This window comes from Cavia porcellus, unplaced genomic scaffold, assembly GCF_034190915.1.
Source record: "Cavia porcellus strain 051 isolate PalLab524CR breed Dunkin Hartley unplaced genomic scaffold, mCavPor4.1 scaffold_19, whole genome shotgun sequence".
Lineage (NCBI taxonomy): Eukaryota > Metazoa > Chordata > Mammalia > Rodentia > Caviidae > Cavia > Cavia porcellus.
In genome coordinates, this window is record NW_026947502.1 from 6710380 (window position 1) to 6729142 (window position 18763).

The 18763-nt window shown below is 53.7% G+C and overlaps 1 protein-coding gene across 3 annotated transcripts in view; it reads right to left on the reverse strand.

The window, feature by feature from the left end:
• The window catches only part of Fat2 (FAT atypical cadherin 2), an 88705-nt gene extending 79731 nt beyond the window's left edge, over positions 1-8974 (reverse strand). For all 3 annotated transcript variants that reach the window (XM_063230673.1, XM_063230672.1, XM_003464475.4), the window contains exon 1: positions 8840-8974. The gene's annotated coding sequence lies outside the window, so the exon portion shown is untranslated. The remainder of the gene's footprint in view (positions 1-8839) is intronic.
• Between the last annotated feature and the right edge of the window lie 9789 nt (positions 8975-18763).

An 18763-nucleotide genomic window follows, 5' to 3' on the forward strand; every position in this document is an offset into this window, starting at 1 on the left:
TCCTACACACACACACACACACACACACACACACACACGCACACACACGGATCTTTGTGACACTCCTCTCCTGCCGATGCTTTGTGACAAGGCTCAAGCAGCCAGTTGAGCAACATGAAAGAAGGAGGTGTGAACTTTGATCTCTTCCCAAGGTGAAGAGGGGGCAGAAGGGGTAATGAGATGCTCAGGAGGAGCAGGACAGAAGGCAGACTATGTCCTGGTCACCTTTAACAACAGAGATCTCCATATCTTTAGTCTTCTGCCACCGACAGGTTGGGCTGATTTCTCTGGTTCCCAGTGATGTCATCTGTACAGTGGGGTCACTCAGCACAAGTCCCCTCGGTGTCCAGCACACAGAAAGCTGCCTGCCTAAGTGCCCTTGGGCCCTTTGGCCACCTGAAGTGCATGCTGCTCCTTTCTCTTGGCCCTGAGAAGTGACAGGGACAGAAGCTTCTCCTTGTTCCTTGTCCATGAGGACATCAGCCGTGTGTGGCAACACCTGGCTGGGTCTGTCTCTAAGCTGGACACCCCTGGCTTGCGTGAGCAAGCTGCCCTGTATTTGCTCAGGTTGTGCGTGACCCTAAGCAAATCTTGGGACCGTGGTCTTTTCATCCATAAACTAGAGAATGAATTCCTCAGTGGTGAGGATCAAGACAAGGCGATGTGCACCAACTGCCAGGCACCGTGTCTGGCACAGGAGCCTCACGAGGCTCCTGCTGCTATGAAAAGGACTCAGAGTAGAGACCCAGTCCCTTGGCAGGGTGCCCTGGAGAAGGTCCCGGGCAAACTCCTTTCATTTCCTTGGGCCTTCACTGGTCCATTCACCTGGGAAATAGGACTAACAGATGCCTGCTGAACTAACCCTCCACTGAGCTGTCCTCTAAGGATGCAAGGCTTTGGGAGGATGGAATACTCAGGGGTGCGGGTCACCGCTGACGTTTACTGAACATTTAGTGTGCGCTAGGTTTTTTGGTAAGCACTGGTCACACACGGCCTCTCCAAGTGGGCAAACAGCAACCCTGTAATTATCCTCATTTTGTCGATGATATAAATGAGACTCAGAGCAATTACTAATGTTATGGTTGGAATCCAACATGTCCATCCACAGGCTCCTTGTGTTGAAAGCTTGTCTGCCAGCTGATGGGCTTTGGGGAAGTGATTGAATCACAATTAATCCCAGTTGGATGAGGCAGGTCACCAGGAGTGTGGCTTTGTCCCCTTCCTTTTCCAGTCTGTCTGTCTGTCTCTCCCTCCACACACATATACAGCCTTCCACCAGGATGTTTGCACTGCCTCTTCCACAGGCCTAAAGCAGAGGAAACACCTGACCATGGACTGAAATCTCTGGAACCATAAGCCAAAATAATTCCTTCCTCCTTGAAGGTGTTTATCTAGGTATTTGTCACAGGAACATCAGAAAGCTAACACACCTAACTTCCAAGACAGCACAGCCAGGCAAGAGTTCAAACTCGGATCATCCACGGGTTGGGAAGAACAACCAGGAAGACAGAGGCCACGTGACCCCCTGCACACAGCAGTAAACAGATTCTCAGCACAGGCTCCCTTCCAGGCCTCTGCTCCCATTCCCTGTAGTCTTACCTGGCCCAGCCATCCATCTGCCCTGCCCCTCTGAGCCTAACAGCCTAGGACAGTAGCAGTGAACCCATAGCACATATGTTACTTGTTTTTCTTTTAAGATGAAAGATGTTAGAGTTGTTTTTATTTTGTTTTTGTTTGTTTTCTAGACTAAAACCTCAGCATTCAGGTTAAATTGCAGAGCTGGCACTTTGGATAAAGAGTTTGGGGTTGTAGTTTCAGCACTTGGTCTCTAAAAATACATATTGTCACTGACCCAGGACAAAGCTAGGCAGGTGGGCAGGTCACGGAAGGAGGGCAGTGGCCTTCCAGAAGTAGGACGAGACCAGGAATTCTGCTGCCTCAGTCCTGCTGCTGAGCTGAGCTGGACGCATTTGACTGCCGGGCCAGCGGCCCAGAGGGGTCAGAGGTGATTTGGATGCAGTTGGTGGCTCAGCCTCTGGGTTTCACAATCAAGCCCTGTGGGCTCTGCCCACACTTACTCCTGTGTGTGGTAACCGCTCTGCTCTGCCATGGGCAGTCCCAGAAGCCAACAGATGGCTGGGCCTCTGCTCTTGTCGGCAGAGCTGGCCCTTGAGTGGAGCCAGCCACTCCCGCCACTAGGAATCCCCTCAGGGAATGGGAGTAGGGGTGAAATATAAACACTCCCGGCCCCACCCCACATCTATGGAATCAAAACTCTTTGCAGTGGGGCTCAGGAAAAGATGCTGAACAAGGCTCGATGGGTGATTTTGGGATCTGCCTTTGGCATCTGCCGAACAAGGTAACCATCTCTTTCTTAGGAGCTTACATCCTAGCCTCCCTTCCGAGTTGAAATCCTTCACAGGGCCCTGCCTGGGGAGAGAGGAGGGGGAACCTTAGAGAAACACTGCTATCTTCAAGATTCTCCAGTGTCAGTGTGCTGAAAATCAAGGCCTCGCCCTCCAGCAGCAGTGACTCAGTAGGACCGCCCAGAGCCTGAGTGAGCTCACATGTTCCCTTGCAGGTAGGTGCCCCTCTGACCACTCTGGAGGACTCTTTGGCCACAGGGCAGAGCAGACACAGGTTTATCTTTAAAATCAACTGGAGAAGCGGAAGACAGCCCTGATTCCCGTGTCTGCACGTCAGAGTCTGCAGGTGTCACCGGCCCTCAGTGCCTCAACCCAGCTGCTGCTTGCCCTGAGCACAGGTCTGTCTACCTCCCAGGCCGAGACCCAGCTCTGCGACCCGGGGTCTACTTGCAATAGAAACAACCCTGAAAACAGAGGGCTTTCACCCCAGGCACAGCCACAAGCAGGCATGACCTGACAGAAGTGTGCACATGTGTGCACCCAGGCGTTCCTCACATATGGTAAATGCAACCCAAGAGCCCGTCAAGAGCAGAATGCGTGTAGGAAGTTCTGGTGTGGTCAGAGAATGGAAATTTAACTACAGTACAGGTGAATCCAATCACATTATATGGGGGAAAAATTATACATAAAAGAGTGCATCTGAGAATATGAAGCTTTAACTAGGCGAAACGGATACATGGATTAGACTAGGACAGAGTGATCCTCATGGAGTGAAGGTAGTTAGTGATCAGCGGGGACGCGGTGCCTGGGATAGTGTCGTGTCCTGGTCACTGCTCTCCAAGCTGGCTAGCTTCTAGAAACTGTATTGAGCTGCACCTTTACGACTGGTGCAGCTTTTCTGTCACTGATAAGAGGGTTTAAAGAAGGCTAATTAAAATAATAAACATATTTGAATAATGAACACATTCTGATGATTTGCAAACTGAAGCGGATTTCACAGCATGGGATCCTGGACTCTCCTGTCCCAAGAACCAGGAAAGAAATGGTTCTCAAAATTGAGAAGCCCAGGACTCACACAGGCATCCCAGGCAGTGGGAAGCCCTGCCCCGAGGTGCCCCTGCCCTGATGCCCTTCCTTAGGGGACCACAAGGATGGGGTGAGCTCACTTCCCTGGGTGCCCATGCTGAACCGAGCTCCAGTTTCTTGGGGTTTGCTCTGTACACGTTTCCTGTCCCGGGAGCAGTTTGGAGTTCATTTTCTTATTTAATCCCCTGGAAGAGCTTTGAGGGGAGTAAGGTTCATTTCTGTGTTACTGATGGGACTACAGAGGCCAGGCTGTGTCCCAGGCCCTGCTGCTCACTAGTGGTGGCTCAGCAGGACTCTTCTCTCTTTCTCTGTCTGTCTGTCTGTCTGTCTGTCTGTCTCTCTCTCTCTCTTTCTCTCTCTCTCTTTCTCCATGTGATTGCACCCACCAAACTCAACACTGCCCTGGCTCCTGATGGCTCTCCCCAAGAATCGAAGCGCTGACCCAGCACTTGGACAGCACCTCCCCTGGGAGTCTTAGAAGCCTTCAACAGTTAAGGTTGCACACAAAAGCCTAAGGGTCAGCAAAGCCCAGTGCCAGTAAGTACAGTGTGCAGAGGGCAGATTGGAACGTGGTCTGTCCTTCACAAATGCAGGCTCTGGACAGCAGAGCAATGGTGCCCAGACCCACCTGGGTGGTACCTGCAATCCAACCCCCTACCCCGCAACTTGTGAATACAGCTGTCCAGGACCCATTGGCTTCCTGTTTTGATATCACAGACTTAGGCTGGGCCTGAGGAATTTGTGTTTTTTATATCAGCCTCAGACATTTGGGAAACTTGGCTAAATTAGGGTCTTATAGAAATACGATGGTGAGAAAAAAGCAATTTAAAGGTAAAGTTTAATTTAGTGACTTCCAAACTGATTCACAGGACCTCTCTACCGGGCAGAGCTCTAACAGGGATACTCAGCCCTGAAAGAAGAGGCGGAGCCATCCTCAGAGACAAAAAGGACTGGCTGCTGGGGACAGCTGAGCATCTCAGCGGGGCTGGGTCCCCATGACGCCTGGGGCCCCTGGAGGCTTCCATGTCTGTGTTTTGCTCTGGTTCCCGGTTAGTCACTGTGTTAATTCACTTTATAGAAGTTCATCTGCTGGAATTGGCAGTTCATTCATTCTGCTTGTGAATGTTTACAAAGAGAGAATTAAAAGGTCGTGCTGACCCGCTGTCAGACACCACTGCAAACACGGGGTGAAGAGCGTGCCAAGGACCCCAGAGTGTTCCTCTCTCCATATGCTGCCAAGAGTCTGAGGTTCTGGGGTTTGAATTTTAGGAGACGCTGTAGTTTTCTGAGTTGATTTCCCAGGACTTCAGAGCTCCCAGAAGTCTAACAGTGCTACCACCCGGTGAGCTCTTAGTATGAGATACAGAAGCTTGAATGCTCCACACGGAAAAACTCGTACCCCTCCAGAAGTGACACAAGGTGTCCAGGGTCACCAAGTTGGAAAGCAGTGAGAACACACTGGACGCTTGAGCCCCCTGGCTTTGGAGCTCCTATGCGCCATGCAGACACCAAGCCCTCTCGCTTCTCCAGCTAAACTTCCAAGTGTGCAAAATGACAGACTTCTCACCCGGAAGCCTTGCGTTCCTCAGGAGGACCGAGGTGGAGCATGCTGTGGGGACAGGCGGCAGCTTGAGACAAGGCACGTGAGCACACGCGGCCAGCGCGCACATACATGCCAACGTTACCCCACGGCTGGCGTGTAGCATCCTGCTCCTCAGGAGCCCGGGCCAACTGCCATGGGCACCGGAGCTGAACAGGAGACTTCTCCACAGGGCTTCCCGCCCCCAGGGGGAGGAGAGCTGTGCTTTCCGGCCCTTCCTGTCTCAGGAACAGAAAAAGAAGGGGAGGGGAGGGATGTCTCCTGCAGTTCCACCCTGGAAAATGTCCAGGTCTCCTCCTTTCCAGAGGAGATGGGTTTTGGAGGATAATCTGTGAGTGACCTGGAGAATCACCCACTGTCACCAGCCCATGCGTGCGGTGACAGCAAGATGGCTTCCCATCCAGCCTGACCCTCTCCTTAGAGTCACTCCCAGACGCAGCCTCCTCCACCACCCTCTCCTGTTTGATATGTCCAAGTCATTTCCCCTCAGGATAAAGTCCTTATGTTTTCAAGATAAATGTGGGAATATTTTCTAATGCAGCCCTCTCCATGGGACTTGCTTCAGAGTGGGGAAAGTTTACAGGGAAAGGTTGGTGGAGTACAGATGAAACCTAATTGTGGAAGCGGGTGACCAGGGTCCTCCCCGTTACCTGGCTTTTGCGTAGCCTGTCATTCCCCAGGTAGGTTGCATTTTTATAAAAGAGCCCCGCCCATCGTCCTGCACACAGGCCTCCCAAGACCTGCTCATCCTGCTCTCTGACCAGGCTCCAACGCTTGTCTGCTGCTTTCTTGTCTTCTAACCCATGTAACTGCGCATAAACCATTTTTTCTCTGGGAATCTGAAAATCAGTCTCTGTCTTCCTGCAACACAACTTGACTCTGCAATCTTCCTGCCTCAGCCTACCAAGCGCTGGGATAGCAGATGTGTGCCACCGTGCCCGGCTCCTAATTTACTTTCCCTCTTATTTACCCCCTCAAAACTGATGTTCAGTGTCAGTTCTCCAACTTTGTATTTTTCACCTACCCCAAACTATCCAAGCATCCGTGGTGAGTCCGTCTCCACCAACTGTGAATTTGGGGGGTACTGACATACCACGAATGCTCCCTGAAGCATCTACTGAACCAAGTGTCTGTGAAGAGAGTAAAAGCTGTGTGACTTAGAGGAAGTGGCTTAACTGATCTGTGTCCTGTTTCGCCACTGAAAGTAATGAAACACAAAGAGACGGCAGAAGGTGATGGGAGTGCGAGAAGCGGCCAGGCCAGCGATGTGCACACAGAGGGGCTCGGTCAGCCAGAGCGCTCTGTGCCCCCTTTCAACTCAGCAGGAAGTGCTCGCTGACCTAGGACATCACCACCCACCCGCCGTGCGCCTCCAGGCAGGGCATTCTTAACCTGTGGCTGTAAAACAGGGCCCCAGGGGACTTCGAGGGCCAGTCCAGTTGGACAGTGAGAAACGTCTACTGACTTGGGGACAAGAGTGAAGGAGCCATGCGTGTGCGTGTGCACACATGTGTGTTCCTGGGTGTCGGGAAGGATCTGATCGAGGAGGTCACCTCATCGTCCAGGGTTCACCTCCCTGCTGATCCCAAACAAAAGAAGCAGAAACACTGTACTGGGCTAGGCAGACTGAGGTGGAGGTGGGTGCAGAGATGCGGGTCTCAGGCCTGGTTCTCACTCGCTGCAGGACCTCGGCCGAGTTACCAGCTCTGCCCAGCGAGGCCTGCGCTGCCGCCTGGCTGGTCCAGTGCCTCTAACACAGCTTCCCTAAGCAGCAGTTCTCATCTGTGAATTAATTAGGGCTCGAGCAACATCGTTCACTCAGCAGGTGCATGAGGGGCTTCCTTTATGTGCCATGCGCTGCACTGGACACAGAAAGACAGACCTCAGCACCTCCCTCAGTGGGAGAGACAGCATCTGAGGGAACACACAGGTCATGAACGGTGGACTCACGGCCAGCCTTAGCAGAGAACACGTTCAGAGAGGAAAATCATCCCAAGAGGAGAGAGGCGGCCCATGAACCGAGCGCCACAAATGTAAGAATTACACGCCGGGTGTCTCAAGCCCGGCCTTGAATGCATTATGCCATTTAGCTCCCACATCGGTTCTGAGAAAGGAACTCAGGTTGTAAGAGAGATTGGGGAGAGGGTGCAGGGGGACCACACGGGGCCCCGCTCACGGACAGGTGTGGTGGGGCTGGGCCCTGCCCATGCAAACACAGCCATGCCCCTGCGGAGGGGTAGGGAGCATCCAGGTCCCTCTGAGTCCTTAGGGACTAGACCTTAGGGACTAGAGCAGGAGGAGGTGCCACAGACCTTCATTCATTGTGCTTCTGCCTCCGTATGCCGGGGAGGAAACTGAGGCAGAAGGAGCTGGGGCACGGGGCACTTGCCATCTCACCCCCTCAGGCTGGCCCACATCATGGGCCCGAAATCCTCCTGCAAGGAGTCTGGCAGGTGCGCCACGCAGAGCCCTGAAGGGCACCCACAAATGCCTCCTGAGGTGGGGGACATTGAGTCTCTCAACCCTTCCCTTCTGTGTACCCAACAGGGCTGTTGGGGTGAACCCCTTTAGAACCCGTCTTAGCAGGCATCCAACACCTTTCCCGTGTATGCGGAAAAACCGTCCCATATCCTGTGAGTCACAAACGCACCATGAACGAATTCTCTTTCCACACTGCCACATGGCTGGCTGCGAAAAGCTGGACCATGCAAACTCAGCCAGACCCCAAATACAGAAAGCATTTGAAGAACTCAAGCCACAGTGACCATCGTGGTGACGTCCACAGAGGGCACGTTCATTAACCTGACCAGTGTCCACTCCAGCCTGCTAAACGAGGCTGGAGCAGGAGCAGCGCTCAGCTCCTGAGTGTTTCTCTATCTACCCAGTGGAGAACGCACTGGGGACATGCACAGTCACTGCTCCCTCTATCCCAGCCCAGACATCAGCCCCCGACCATGGCTGGGGACAGAGGTGGCTTTTGGAGCTCTCTGCGAACCTCAGCGAGGCTCTGCTGTTCCCACACTAGGTAGGGCTGACAGTGCTGTCCCTTCGGGCGGGCGGAGGGCTGAACTCTGACCCTGAAGTCCTGCTCAGCTTCCCCTCCAGCTCTGCTGCCTCCAAAGATACCATCAGATTCCTGCTTCCCTGCCCCAGCCCGAGTCACAGCCACCTGAGGTGGCTCTGGGCCACAGCGTTTCTCAGCCCTGGTGACTATGGGTGTCCCCACTGTACAGTCAGGAAAGCCGAGGATCTAATCCGGAGCCTCTAAAGGACTGCAGGGAGCCCCAGCTGGCCAGGTGAGCTGGCTGACCCTCGCTTAGCAGTTGTGTCTGTGATAGGGCTCCTGAGCCCCCGGACATACACAAGAAGTCACCCTGGCATGCCCCCTCAAACTGTGAAGGAAAATCTCCCCCAGACTCCATGGAGTTTCATCCCCAGAAAGAACAAGCAGATTTGATTCTCCCAGAGACAAGAGTCCAGCTTTCCACACGTGCAACGTGACCTTCCTCCTCACTGAGGTCAAAGTCCCAGTCTTGTCTGCCCCTGAGCCCCAGCCCTGACTCCCAGCTCCCCGGCTCAGGCTCTGCATACCTAGGGGAGCCGGGCCCAGGTGCCCCACCATGCCCCCTCCGCAGCTACCCCAGCTGCCCTGGCCAGCCGGCTGGCTCCCAGTTCCTTCTCCACTTCTCAGGAATTCCCCAAGGCTGGTCAGCGCTGGAACCAGGCACACAAATAGATTCGCTTTGCAACCCCTGGCCCTGGGCTTCCATGCTTCAAGAGTTCTTACCTGGGCCCTTGGGCAGGGGAGGCTGCCCTGGAGCGGAGTGGGCGGCTGGGGTGGAGCTCGCAGCCCAGGCAGGCGCTGGGGAGCTGCAGAGCAGCTGAGCAGGAAGGCGCTAGGCTCAGCCCAGCCCTAGAGGCTGCTGAGAAGTTGAAGTAGGTGTGTCCCAGGCAGGAGGAGGAGGAGAAGGGAGGTGGGAGAGCTCGGGCAGATCATCGCCTCCTGCCAGCTCGCAGGCGCACTGAGAGGGAGAGCAGGAGCCAACTGGTCTGTGGCCCAGAGCTCACGGTGGGGAATCGAGTCACGGAAAATGACAGCCGGAGGGAGCTGAGAAATCGGACCCCTCTCCCCATCCCTTCACGATTTCACGGAGGGGTAAACTGAGGCTGCAGATAGAGAGTACGCCCAAGGTCATACAGAGACAACCAGAAATTGGCATGGGTCACCCAGGCCAGCAGTGTCCCTGCTCCTCCTCCACACCCAGACCTGATGCTGCCAACCGCACCCATGTCCCCCCCAGCTCCCGCTGCACCTGGCCTTGGCCCTGGCCCTGCTGTGACCACCCACCAGCTCTGCCACTGTGGGCGACTCCCTGAAGCTGAGTCTCAGTTTCCTCTTTTCACAAAAATCACAGCCGGCGGGCCGGGCGTTAAGCTCAGTGGCACAAACACCTACTTGGCAATCATGAGGTCATGAGTTCGATTCCCGCTACAAAAAAAAAATCACAGCCAATAATAGCTCTTTCCTTTCAGGCTGGTTATGGAGAAGAAATAAAATAAAAGCTGATAAAAGGCATTTAGCTGACCACGTCCTCACAAAAGTCCTTCCAGTTATAAGGCGAAGTGACCCAACCTCTCCAAGCTCAAACTTCTGCATGGATACAATGGCACGGCAAGAACCCCAGCTTTGAGAGAGAGACCTCAGTGCAGGACAGAGCATGGCACCCGGCAACCCAGCGGTGAGCCAGAGGGACAGGAGACATCTCAGCTTTGAAGGGTTTTATGGGGGCACCCCCTGCTCTGGTTCCCCCAGATGATTCATCCCCTGCCCGCCTTTTAATCATAGAACACGTCCAGCGTCCATTTGTTTTGTACACTCAGACACAGGGGACGGAGAGGAGCATGAGAAAGTTCCTGCCCTGCAGAGGTAAAACATGTCCACAGCCCTCTGGTCGGGGTCCTCCATGCGCCCCACTCTGGAAGCCCCTCGGCAGCCTTGCTTGTAAATCAGTACATGTCTAGTTACAGGGTGCTTATTACCTCTCCCTGCAGACGCAGGAATTTTACCTGGAATTCGATGGAGCAGCAGCCCTTGACCTTGGGTAAGGGGCAAGGATTCTTCAGGCCTCCTTCAGGACTGTTATTCTTATAAGCTTGTGTGACCCAAGGCAAATGACTTCAGTTTGTCAAATCTGTTCCCTCACTTATGAAATGTGGTCACAAAGGTGCAGAGGTGAGACAAAATTCATTCCTGGAAGAACCCTGACCCAACCCCGGGGAGGACCGCAGATGCCAAGGGGGCCGTGCAGGGGTGCTGTGCACCGCCCGGGGGTCCCCGACAGGGTGGAAGTCTCCAAGGCCCCCTCCTCGGGCTGCGTAGGCCCTGGATGAAAGGCCTGGGGTTTACGGTGTGAGGAGAACGCCTGTGATCCTCCGTGGTGGAAAGGTTGCCCTGGGCGATTATTCACTTGGCTGATCGCCACCCAGGGCTCCAGGTCTAGTGTAGTTAGGGATTAACCAGAGGGACGGAGGCTGGAGGGTGGCAAAGCTACCCCCAAAAGCCCTTTGACTAGTCATGTGCGGAGCGTCTGGCAGCCGCCTTCCTTCAGGGCCCCCCATCCAAGCCCAAGTGGGGCTCCAGCCTGTCGGGTGCAAGGAGGAAGAGGATGGGATGGAGAGCAGCACCCCACAAGCTGCCAGCATCCATCCCTGCCCCTCCCTCTGCTCCCGCTCCCTGTTCCTCTCCGAGCCACACCAGGTCCTGCTCGCTGCTGGCCTCGGGACCATCCCCGGCTCTTCTGGTCTACAGTCCCTGTTCACTGAGGTGGCACACTCCTGATGGTGTCCAGCACGCACGGGAACTCCTCAGCCCTATGCCCAGCTTCCCAAGCAGCTCGACTTCCCTCTCTTCCTGCTGAGAGGGTTTCGGTCCATCCTGGGATAGTGCCTGAGCCACCTGCCCTCTGAGCACCCTGACTGAGCCCCGACCAGAGCAAGAAGCAACCACAGCAGTACGGGCTGGGTTCCCCATCGGGCCCTGGACTCCACCGTCGTCTGCACGATGAACTGCACCGCATGGACTGTGCGTTTTATCAGTCTCCAGTCTTCGGACGTGATTGAAGTTCAGAAAGTTTTCACTCCTTAGACGAAGCTGACACACCAGCCCTGCGCTGTCTGAACTCCCTAACTGCTGGGCACCACGGCCTGAGTCCCTCTCTCTTCCCCAGAGCCCCCTGGCCGCAACATTCCTGTGACCCTCGGCTCTGTGTGTGGCTCCCTCCTCCACCTGACTCCTGCGCCACTCTGTTAACCTCTCCAGGGACTGCGTAGGCCCTGGACAGGCCTTAGTGGTGTCTCCCAGGGAGCTTCAGAAATCCTGGTGCTCAGGCCCCGCCCTGGACCCACTGAATCCCTGGGGGTGGCACCTGGACTTCCCTTTCTCCTAGCACAGGGGAGGCATGGAGTTGATTCTCCCCGGGTCCTGACCCTCTGCTGGACTCCCAGGTCCTCCTCTCAATGAAGCAAATGTTGGACTCTGGCCATCACATCCAGTGCTGCTATTCTGAAGTTCTCAGCGCTTCAAGGGGATGTTGCAGGGTTCTAAAGAAAGACCTAGTGCTAGAGGTAGAACTCGAGGGTTGGAGGTCTTGCCTAGTGTGCTCTAGGCCGTGAGTTTGATCCCAGCACTGCAAAAAAAGGAAGAAAGGAAGGAAGGAAGGCAGGCAGGCGGGCAGGCGGACAGATGAGGAAAGCCTATCTCTTCTTCCCTCCCTGCCTTCCACCCCCTCGGTTATTTTCTCCCAAACAACACAGCCACATTCACCGCACAGGCAGAGACGTAAACTCTCAGCATAGGGCAGATTTCAAGGTACCCGTCCGTCTGGAAGCACAGATAATATTATTTTAGTGCTTAACCAACTGGACCCCTCTGACTGCTCCTCGGGTAGGCTGAGGGCTCAGGCTCATGCAGTGAAAAATCAGACACACTCTCAGGGTTGGCTGACCAACCATCGGGTTCATCCAGGCTGGGGGGAGGTTCCCCACGAGGCAGGTGAGGGTGGGTGACTGTCGTGGAGGGGTGGCCGCCTGACTGTGTGGCATGCATGGCATGCACAGGGCAGATGCTACCTGAGCTGGTCCAGGATCAGGAGGAGACTCAGCCCCTTGAGGACCCCTGGCTGAGGGACTGGTCACCCCAAGGCAGTGTGTTCAGTGGATGTGACATGCAAACTGTCTGTTCTGGGGCTGGGGACTCTGTGGAGATGATTACAGCCTGAAGACCTGCAGGGCCCGTCAGCAGGAACAGGAGCAGGAGCAGAGGCCCAACTGCCAAAGGGGCCGGATGCCTTTAAGGAAGATGAAGTCATCGGGGCCCAGCCCACCTGGCAGGAGGAGGGAGAAGCAGAAGGTGGCAGGCAGGTGGGCTGTGGGGGCCAGGCAGGGACGTCAGCTCTGCTGCTGACAGACGGGACCCAGCAGGAGTGGGAAGGGCCAGCCCTGGCATTGCCTGGGGGGCCCGGGAATGTAATCAAACACTCAGCAGACCCGCTGGCCATGGGCATCTGGGCACCACGAGGCCTTCCAGCTCATCCTGACCCCCGGCCGGCACTTCTGACAGGCTCCTGCCAGGATGGGTGAGGGCCCTTGTCACCTGCCACCGATGCAGCCTGCAGTCCGCTACTGGGCCAGAGCTGCTGGGCAGGACAGGGTGGGGCTGGACTCTGAGATGAGCATTACGGACCCAGGCTGGTGCAGGGCTGAGTTCGGGTCACTCCGACAAGCAGCCTGCAAGGTGGCACAACCTGCAGGATGCTATCTGCGCCCCACCTGTCCTCAGTCTGATGAGGCCTTGGCCCAGAACACAAGCACCCTCCCATGTCCCTCTTCCCCTGCCACAGCCTGCACGTCTAACATCATCTCCCGTTCTTCCCCACTGCAAAGTCACAGCAGTGGTAACTGTAGCCATCCTAACAACCTGTCATGGCCCATTAAGGACTAGCCTGCCTCAGTCACTGTCCTCTTCTTTTGTTTTGTTTTTTGAGACAGGATCTCGCTATGAAGTTCAGGCTGGCCTTGAACTCATATGGAGCCCAGGCTGGTCTCGAACTCATGGCAGCTCTCCTGTCTCACCCTCCTGAGTGCTGGGATTGAAGGTGTGCACCACCCCACCTGGCTCATTTAGTCACTTTTCTCATCACGGAGACACCACACCCAATCCCCACCACTTACAGAAAGAGGTTTATTTTGGCTCATAGTTTCAGACCATGTTTAGTGGGTTCAAGTGTAGAAAATGGCACGATAGAAGGGCCTGGGCTGAGGAAAACCTGCTCACATCACGGTGAGCAGGAAGCAGAGTGAGAAGGAAGGAACCAGGGAGGGAATGGACCCTTCCAGGTGCCTCCCTCTTCCCCCAAGACCCACCTCCTCACACAGTCAGCTACCATGTGCCAGGACCCAGTCATCTTCCAGGGCACAGGAGACATCTGGGGGACATTCTTGACTGAAACCATAACCTAGAATATGCATTATCTCATTCTGTCTTTGGGTCGCTCCCCTGGAGAGGCATCTTACCACCACTGTCCTTCAGCAGAGGAAAGAACCGAGGTTCAGAGGGGTTTTAGTTACTTGGATAAGATCCTGCACGCTCAACCAACAGAGCTAGGGTTTGACTGACGTTTACATTATGCCTCAACCAAATCACAGGGCGTGGATGCATGGACATGTCACATGCAGTTTTAGAAACACACTGTCTTAGTTACTTTTTACTCATCGCTGAGACAAAATACCTTATGCTCAAAGTTGGGAAAGGAAACGTTTATTTCTTACAGTTTTTGGAGGTTTCAGTCCATACTCAGTTGGCTCCAAGGCAGGCTGGCATGTTGGGGCCACAGTTCATGGCGGCTGCAAACAGCAAGCCAGAAACCGGCAAGAGAGAGAAAGAGACATCTTCTACCAGCCATTACACTGTATGCTGGCTCCATCGCTAGGTGGGTATAGTGCTGACACACCCAATCCAAACTCTAGACAATGAACCAATCACAAATGCACAATGCAAACACATGAGGCCTGGGGGCCACCAACCTAAATCATGACATTCCATCCCTGGCCCTCAGGACTCATGTACATCCTATATACAAAAGACATTTAGTCCATCTCCAAGAGGTGCCAAAGTCTAAACAGTTTCAGCATTGCTGAAAAGTCCCAAGTCTCCTTCAAGATCTATGGCAAACTCTTAACTATAACCCACTGTACAAATGAAACAAGGTTAAACATTTCTGAAATGCAAAGGCACAAGATAAACATTACCATTCCGAAAGTTACAAACAGGAGAATATAAAGCATTGGAAACAAAACAAGTCCAACATTCAGCAGGACAAACATTAAGTCCTAGAGTTTCATGCTCAGCATTTGAAGCAATCTGGTTGCAAGCTCCAAAAGGCTTGGGTGATTCCACCCCCAGGGCACTTCCAAGGATTTCAGCTCCTGCAGCTTCTCTCTTAAACCCTCTCTGCTCACTTTTTGCAGCTTTCCTTGGATGATCCACGTTCCTGGCTTTTCCAAACTTCTGGGGTCTCCACTGCACCTTTGGCTTCACACTTACATCTTTATAAATTGCCCTCTCAGGGGCACACTGCTTGGCCTCCCAGGCCCTTTGCAATCGAGGTGGAAGCCGTCTTACCCTCAGAATTTGTGCATTTTCCACCTAAAATCAGCACCATCTGGATGCCACCAAGGTCTGCTGCTAGCTGGAGCAGCAGCCAAGCTTTTTTCTCTCTTAGTTGTAGGGGTCAGTTGCCTGGATTGGTGGGCTCTGTGAACCTAATTGTGAGGAAAAGCTTTTCTATGTTGTCAGCATTCTGGAAACTCATGTGGCCTCCATCACTAACCATGACAGACACCTATTATGATTTAGCTCTCAAATGCCCCATAAAGGCTCATATGTTCAGAGGTGGAGATGAGGGAGGGTTACTGGATCATTGGGTCACAATACATATCAGTGGAGCTGGGTGTGGGCACACACCTATAATTCCAGGACTCAGGAGGCTGAGGCAGGAGGATTGCTGTGAGTTCAAGACCAGCCAAGGCTACATAGAGAGACCTTGTCCCAAGACAAAACAAAACAAAACAGGAGGTAGGGTCTGGTCGGAAGTGAGCCACAGGGCGCTGTGACCTGGGAGGCTGTATTCTGTCCCCAGTCCCTTTTCTTTCACTGGCTCCTTCTTTGCTTTCTCTGCTTCCAGGTTGCTGTGACGTAAGCTGTTTTCCTCTGCCATTTCCTTCTACCACGACCTTTCTGCCTCGGGGCCATTCCACCATGGACTGAAGCCTCTGAACTGTGAGCCCAAATAACCCTTTTCCACTTTAAGATGTGCACATCAGAGATTTGTGTCCGATTATTAAAAGGGTGACTCATTCCACTCCATACTTATTTTAATGGTCTGCAGTCTCTGTAACTTTTAATAAATTGTTCCACATTTTCCTTTTATACTGAATTCTAGTTCTGCAAATCAGCCAATACACTGCCCCACAGATATGTTCTGGCACCCTGAGTTTGCATGTTGCCTGTGCCGGGTCACCTCCCACCCACACCCACCAGCTCTCCACAAGGGCACCTGCTCAGGACGATGCCTGGATTTCCCCCACCAGCCACTCCCACGTCTGCTGGGCGATTCTGTGCCCAGCCGGGGCACACATTTCCCTGCTCTGGTCTCAGGGGTCAAGGCAGGATGCTGCCATGTGTTCTCATTGCCCTGGCTGTGCTGGCCAGCAGCTGACCAGGAGAAGCTGGACAGACCTGGACGCCCACCCAGCTTTGCCATCTCTGAGACACCCGAGAAGCAGCTTCTGTGAGCAGCAGTTTCCTTATCTGTCGAGTGGAAGAAATCAGGGCTCTTATCTTGCAAGAGGTGTTGTGAGGGTTAATCAGGTGATGAATAAATAAAACACTAAACATCATGCCGGCAGCAGAAAGCAGGCAGGCAGGCGGGCAGGCAGGCAGCACTCAGGTGTCTGACCCACCTGGATTTCCCGGGGCTCCTTGCACAATGCCAGTGAAACGCTGCAGGTAGAGAGGGTTTGCAGATGAAGGCTGCTCTGGAAGTGCCAAGATGCCACCCATGGGACACTACTATACCGGGGACAATCGAGGCTCCCGGGCCGTCTGGGCCTGCCTGTCACCTCCTAGCAGCAGGGGCAGAGGCTGGGTCTCTCGTGGAGAAGGATTACTTCCTGCGTGGGTACCTGCACTCTCCTCACGGACCAGCCTCAGGGGCCAACTGCACCGAGTGGGCCAGTCCCAGCAAGGGGACGACCAAGGACAGGGCAGCGGGAAAAAGTCAGACAGGCAATGCTTGTCTCGCCTCTGCCCCTTTCTCACCCCACTGCCGACACTGAACCTGCTCTCCGAAGGCTCCTCTTGGCCTGACTGAGGCTGCACGGTCTCAGCCCCTCACACTCTGACTCTCTGTTTTCCACAACACCACCCTCTCTCTCTCTCTCTCTGCTTTCCTTAGAAGTTCCTTTCTCCTCTCAGTCTCCATGAGAAAGAGCATTGTTCTAGGCTCAACATTCTGGGGTCAGGGTCTTTCTCAGTCTCTATCAAGCTGTGTGTTCTTAGGAAAGTTCCTTACCCTCTCTGATCCTCAAATTACTCTTCTAAACAATGAAGGGCTGGACTAGAACAATTCTTCTCAAAGTGCAGCTGGTGGATCATCTCCATAGAAACACCGAGAACTGTGCTAAAATGCAGATTCTGGGTCCACCAACCCAATCAAATATGTGGAAAAAAATTAGAGAAATGTTTAATTTACATATGTGTAAATACTACATGACACCTTTTCCTGATGAAATAAAATAACTGGGCTAAGTCTGAAGTCTTCTCTGCGGCCACCATCAGCAATGCTTTCTCCAGGTGCAGCTGATACAGCGTGTTGGCCCGTCACCTCGATAGACATCACCCTCCTACACAGACGACCACAGGAAACAGATGCAGGTTGGCTTGGTTCGTCAGGAGAGGACAGCACAATAGGTGTTTGCGTGTCAGCCTAGAACTTTCTCACTCAGCGTGTCTCAGGGCCTGCTCAGGGCACGCACTGCAGTCCGCCCAGGTGGGAAGCTCCTCAGGTCGCCCCAGGTTGGCAGCCCCAGGTTAGAACAACCAGCATCTCTGACCTGTGGTTTACAGAATGGTCCGGAGCATCGGGGTACTTCCCAGGAACCAGCTAACTGGAATGACCCTGGCCCTCGCCCACAGACACCAGCTGCACAGAAATCCACTAGGACAGATGCAGCTCCTGACCACAGCTGGGATGCCCACCTCGGGGCCGCTCCCTGGCCAACCCTGCCCACCCCGACACAACCCAGGGAGCAAGGGCTGACTCAGGCTCTCCCTGCCTCCTGGGGTGGGGTCTGCCTGGCTTGATTCAGCGAGTCAGCCCCTGGGGATCTTCAAGCCCACACTATCCAGCGCAGTGGGGAACTGGGGAACTACCTGGGTCGTCAGGATGACTTTCCCTTTGCTGTCATCAAGACCGTCGCAGCTGTGGGACATCACGCTGGCCCCTGGCCTGCGCTGGGCCTCCCACTCCTCGTCTGTAAAATAAGGTCACTCTCCCTAACCTCTACACGTAGCAAGAAAACTTATCAAGCATATTTATGCAAGGTTTGTTGAATGAATGAAAGTTGTAAAGTTCCTTCCAACTCCTAAGGGCTGTGAATTCGAGTCTACCAGCAGGGACAGAATGCTTACCATGGGCATAGCACTCGCCCAGGAACTACTGATAGAGAACCAAGATCCTGGGACAGACACGGTGCATGCCCTTAGGGTACACTTTAGTTGACAGTCCAGGCATATTCCCTAGGCAGGAGTGGAGCCAGGTTGTGCCAGTCAAAGGAGGACAAAGTGGTTTCAAAGTGGTTTACCCAAAATCTCACACTGCCGGCCTGTGGTGCCATTGAGAGGTGGTGGAACCTTTAAGAGCTGGAGCCTAGTGGGAGGAAGTCTCTCTTTGCTTCCCGCCCTCCCTGAGGTGAGTAGCTGTGATCCACCACGTCCTCCCTGCCCTGATGTTCCCCTTGCAACAGGACCAGAAACAGCACAGCCAACTCTCCCTGGGCTGAAACCCTGAAACCACGAGCCAAGATAAACCTTTCCTTCTGTGAAGCAGTTTTCCAGGTATTTTGTCATAGCAGCAGAAAACTGAATAACACAAAGGACCAGGGATCCTCTTACAAGCAGTCAGGGAGGACTGTAAACGAAGAAAGCTCACAGAGTACCTTTAAAGTTTAAGGAGAAGTGTAGCCGGGCGTGGTGGCTCACGCCTGTAATCCCAGCACTTGGGAGGCTGAGGCAGGAGGATTGTTGGGAGTTCAAGACCAGCCTGGGCTACAAAGTGAGTTTAAGGCCAGCCTGAACTGCATAGAGACCCTGTCTCAAAAAGACAAAAATAAAATAAAATAATAAAGTTTAAGGAGAAGAAAGCAGCACCTAGATGTACACTGGTGACTTGTTTAAATTCCAGGGATAAAGAAAAACTTTTCCAGGTACCCACACAGAGAAAGCGGTTACCTATAAAGAGGCAAAAAGTCAGACTGACCTCAGATGTTTCTCTTGCAATTCTAAATACCGGAAGACAATGCAACAATATCCACAGAGACATAAGGGAAAACAATTTTGAATTACACACCTGCCAAGTTAGCCCTTGGGATGAAG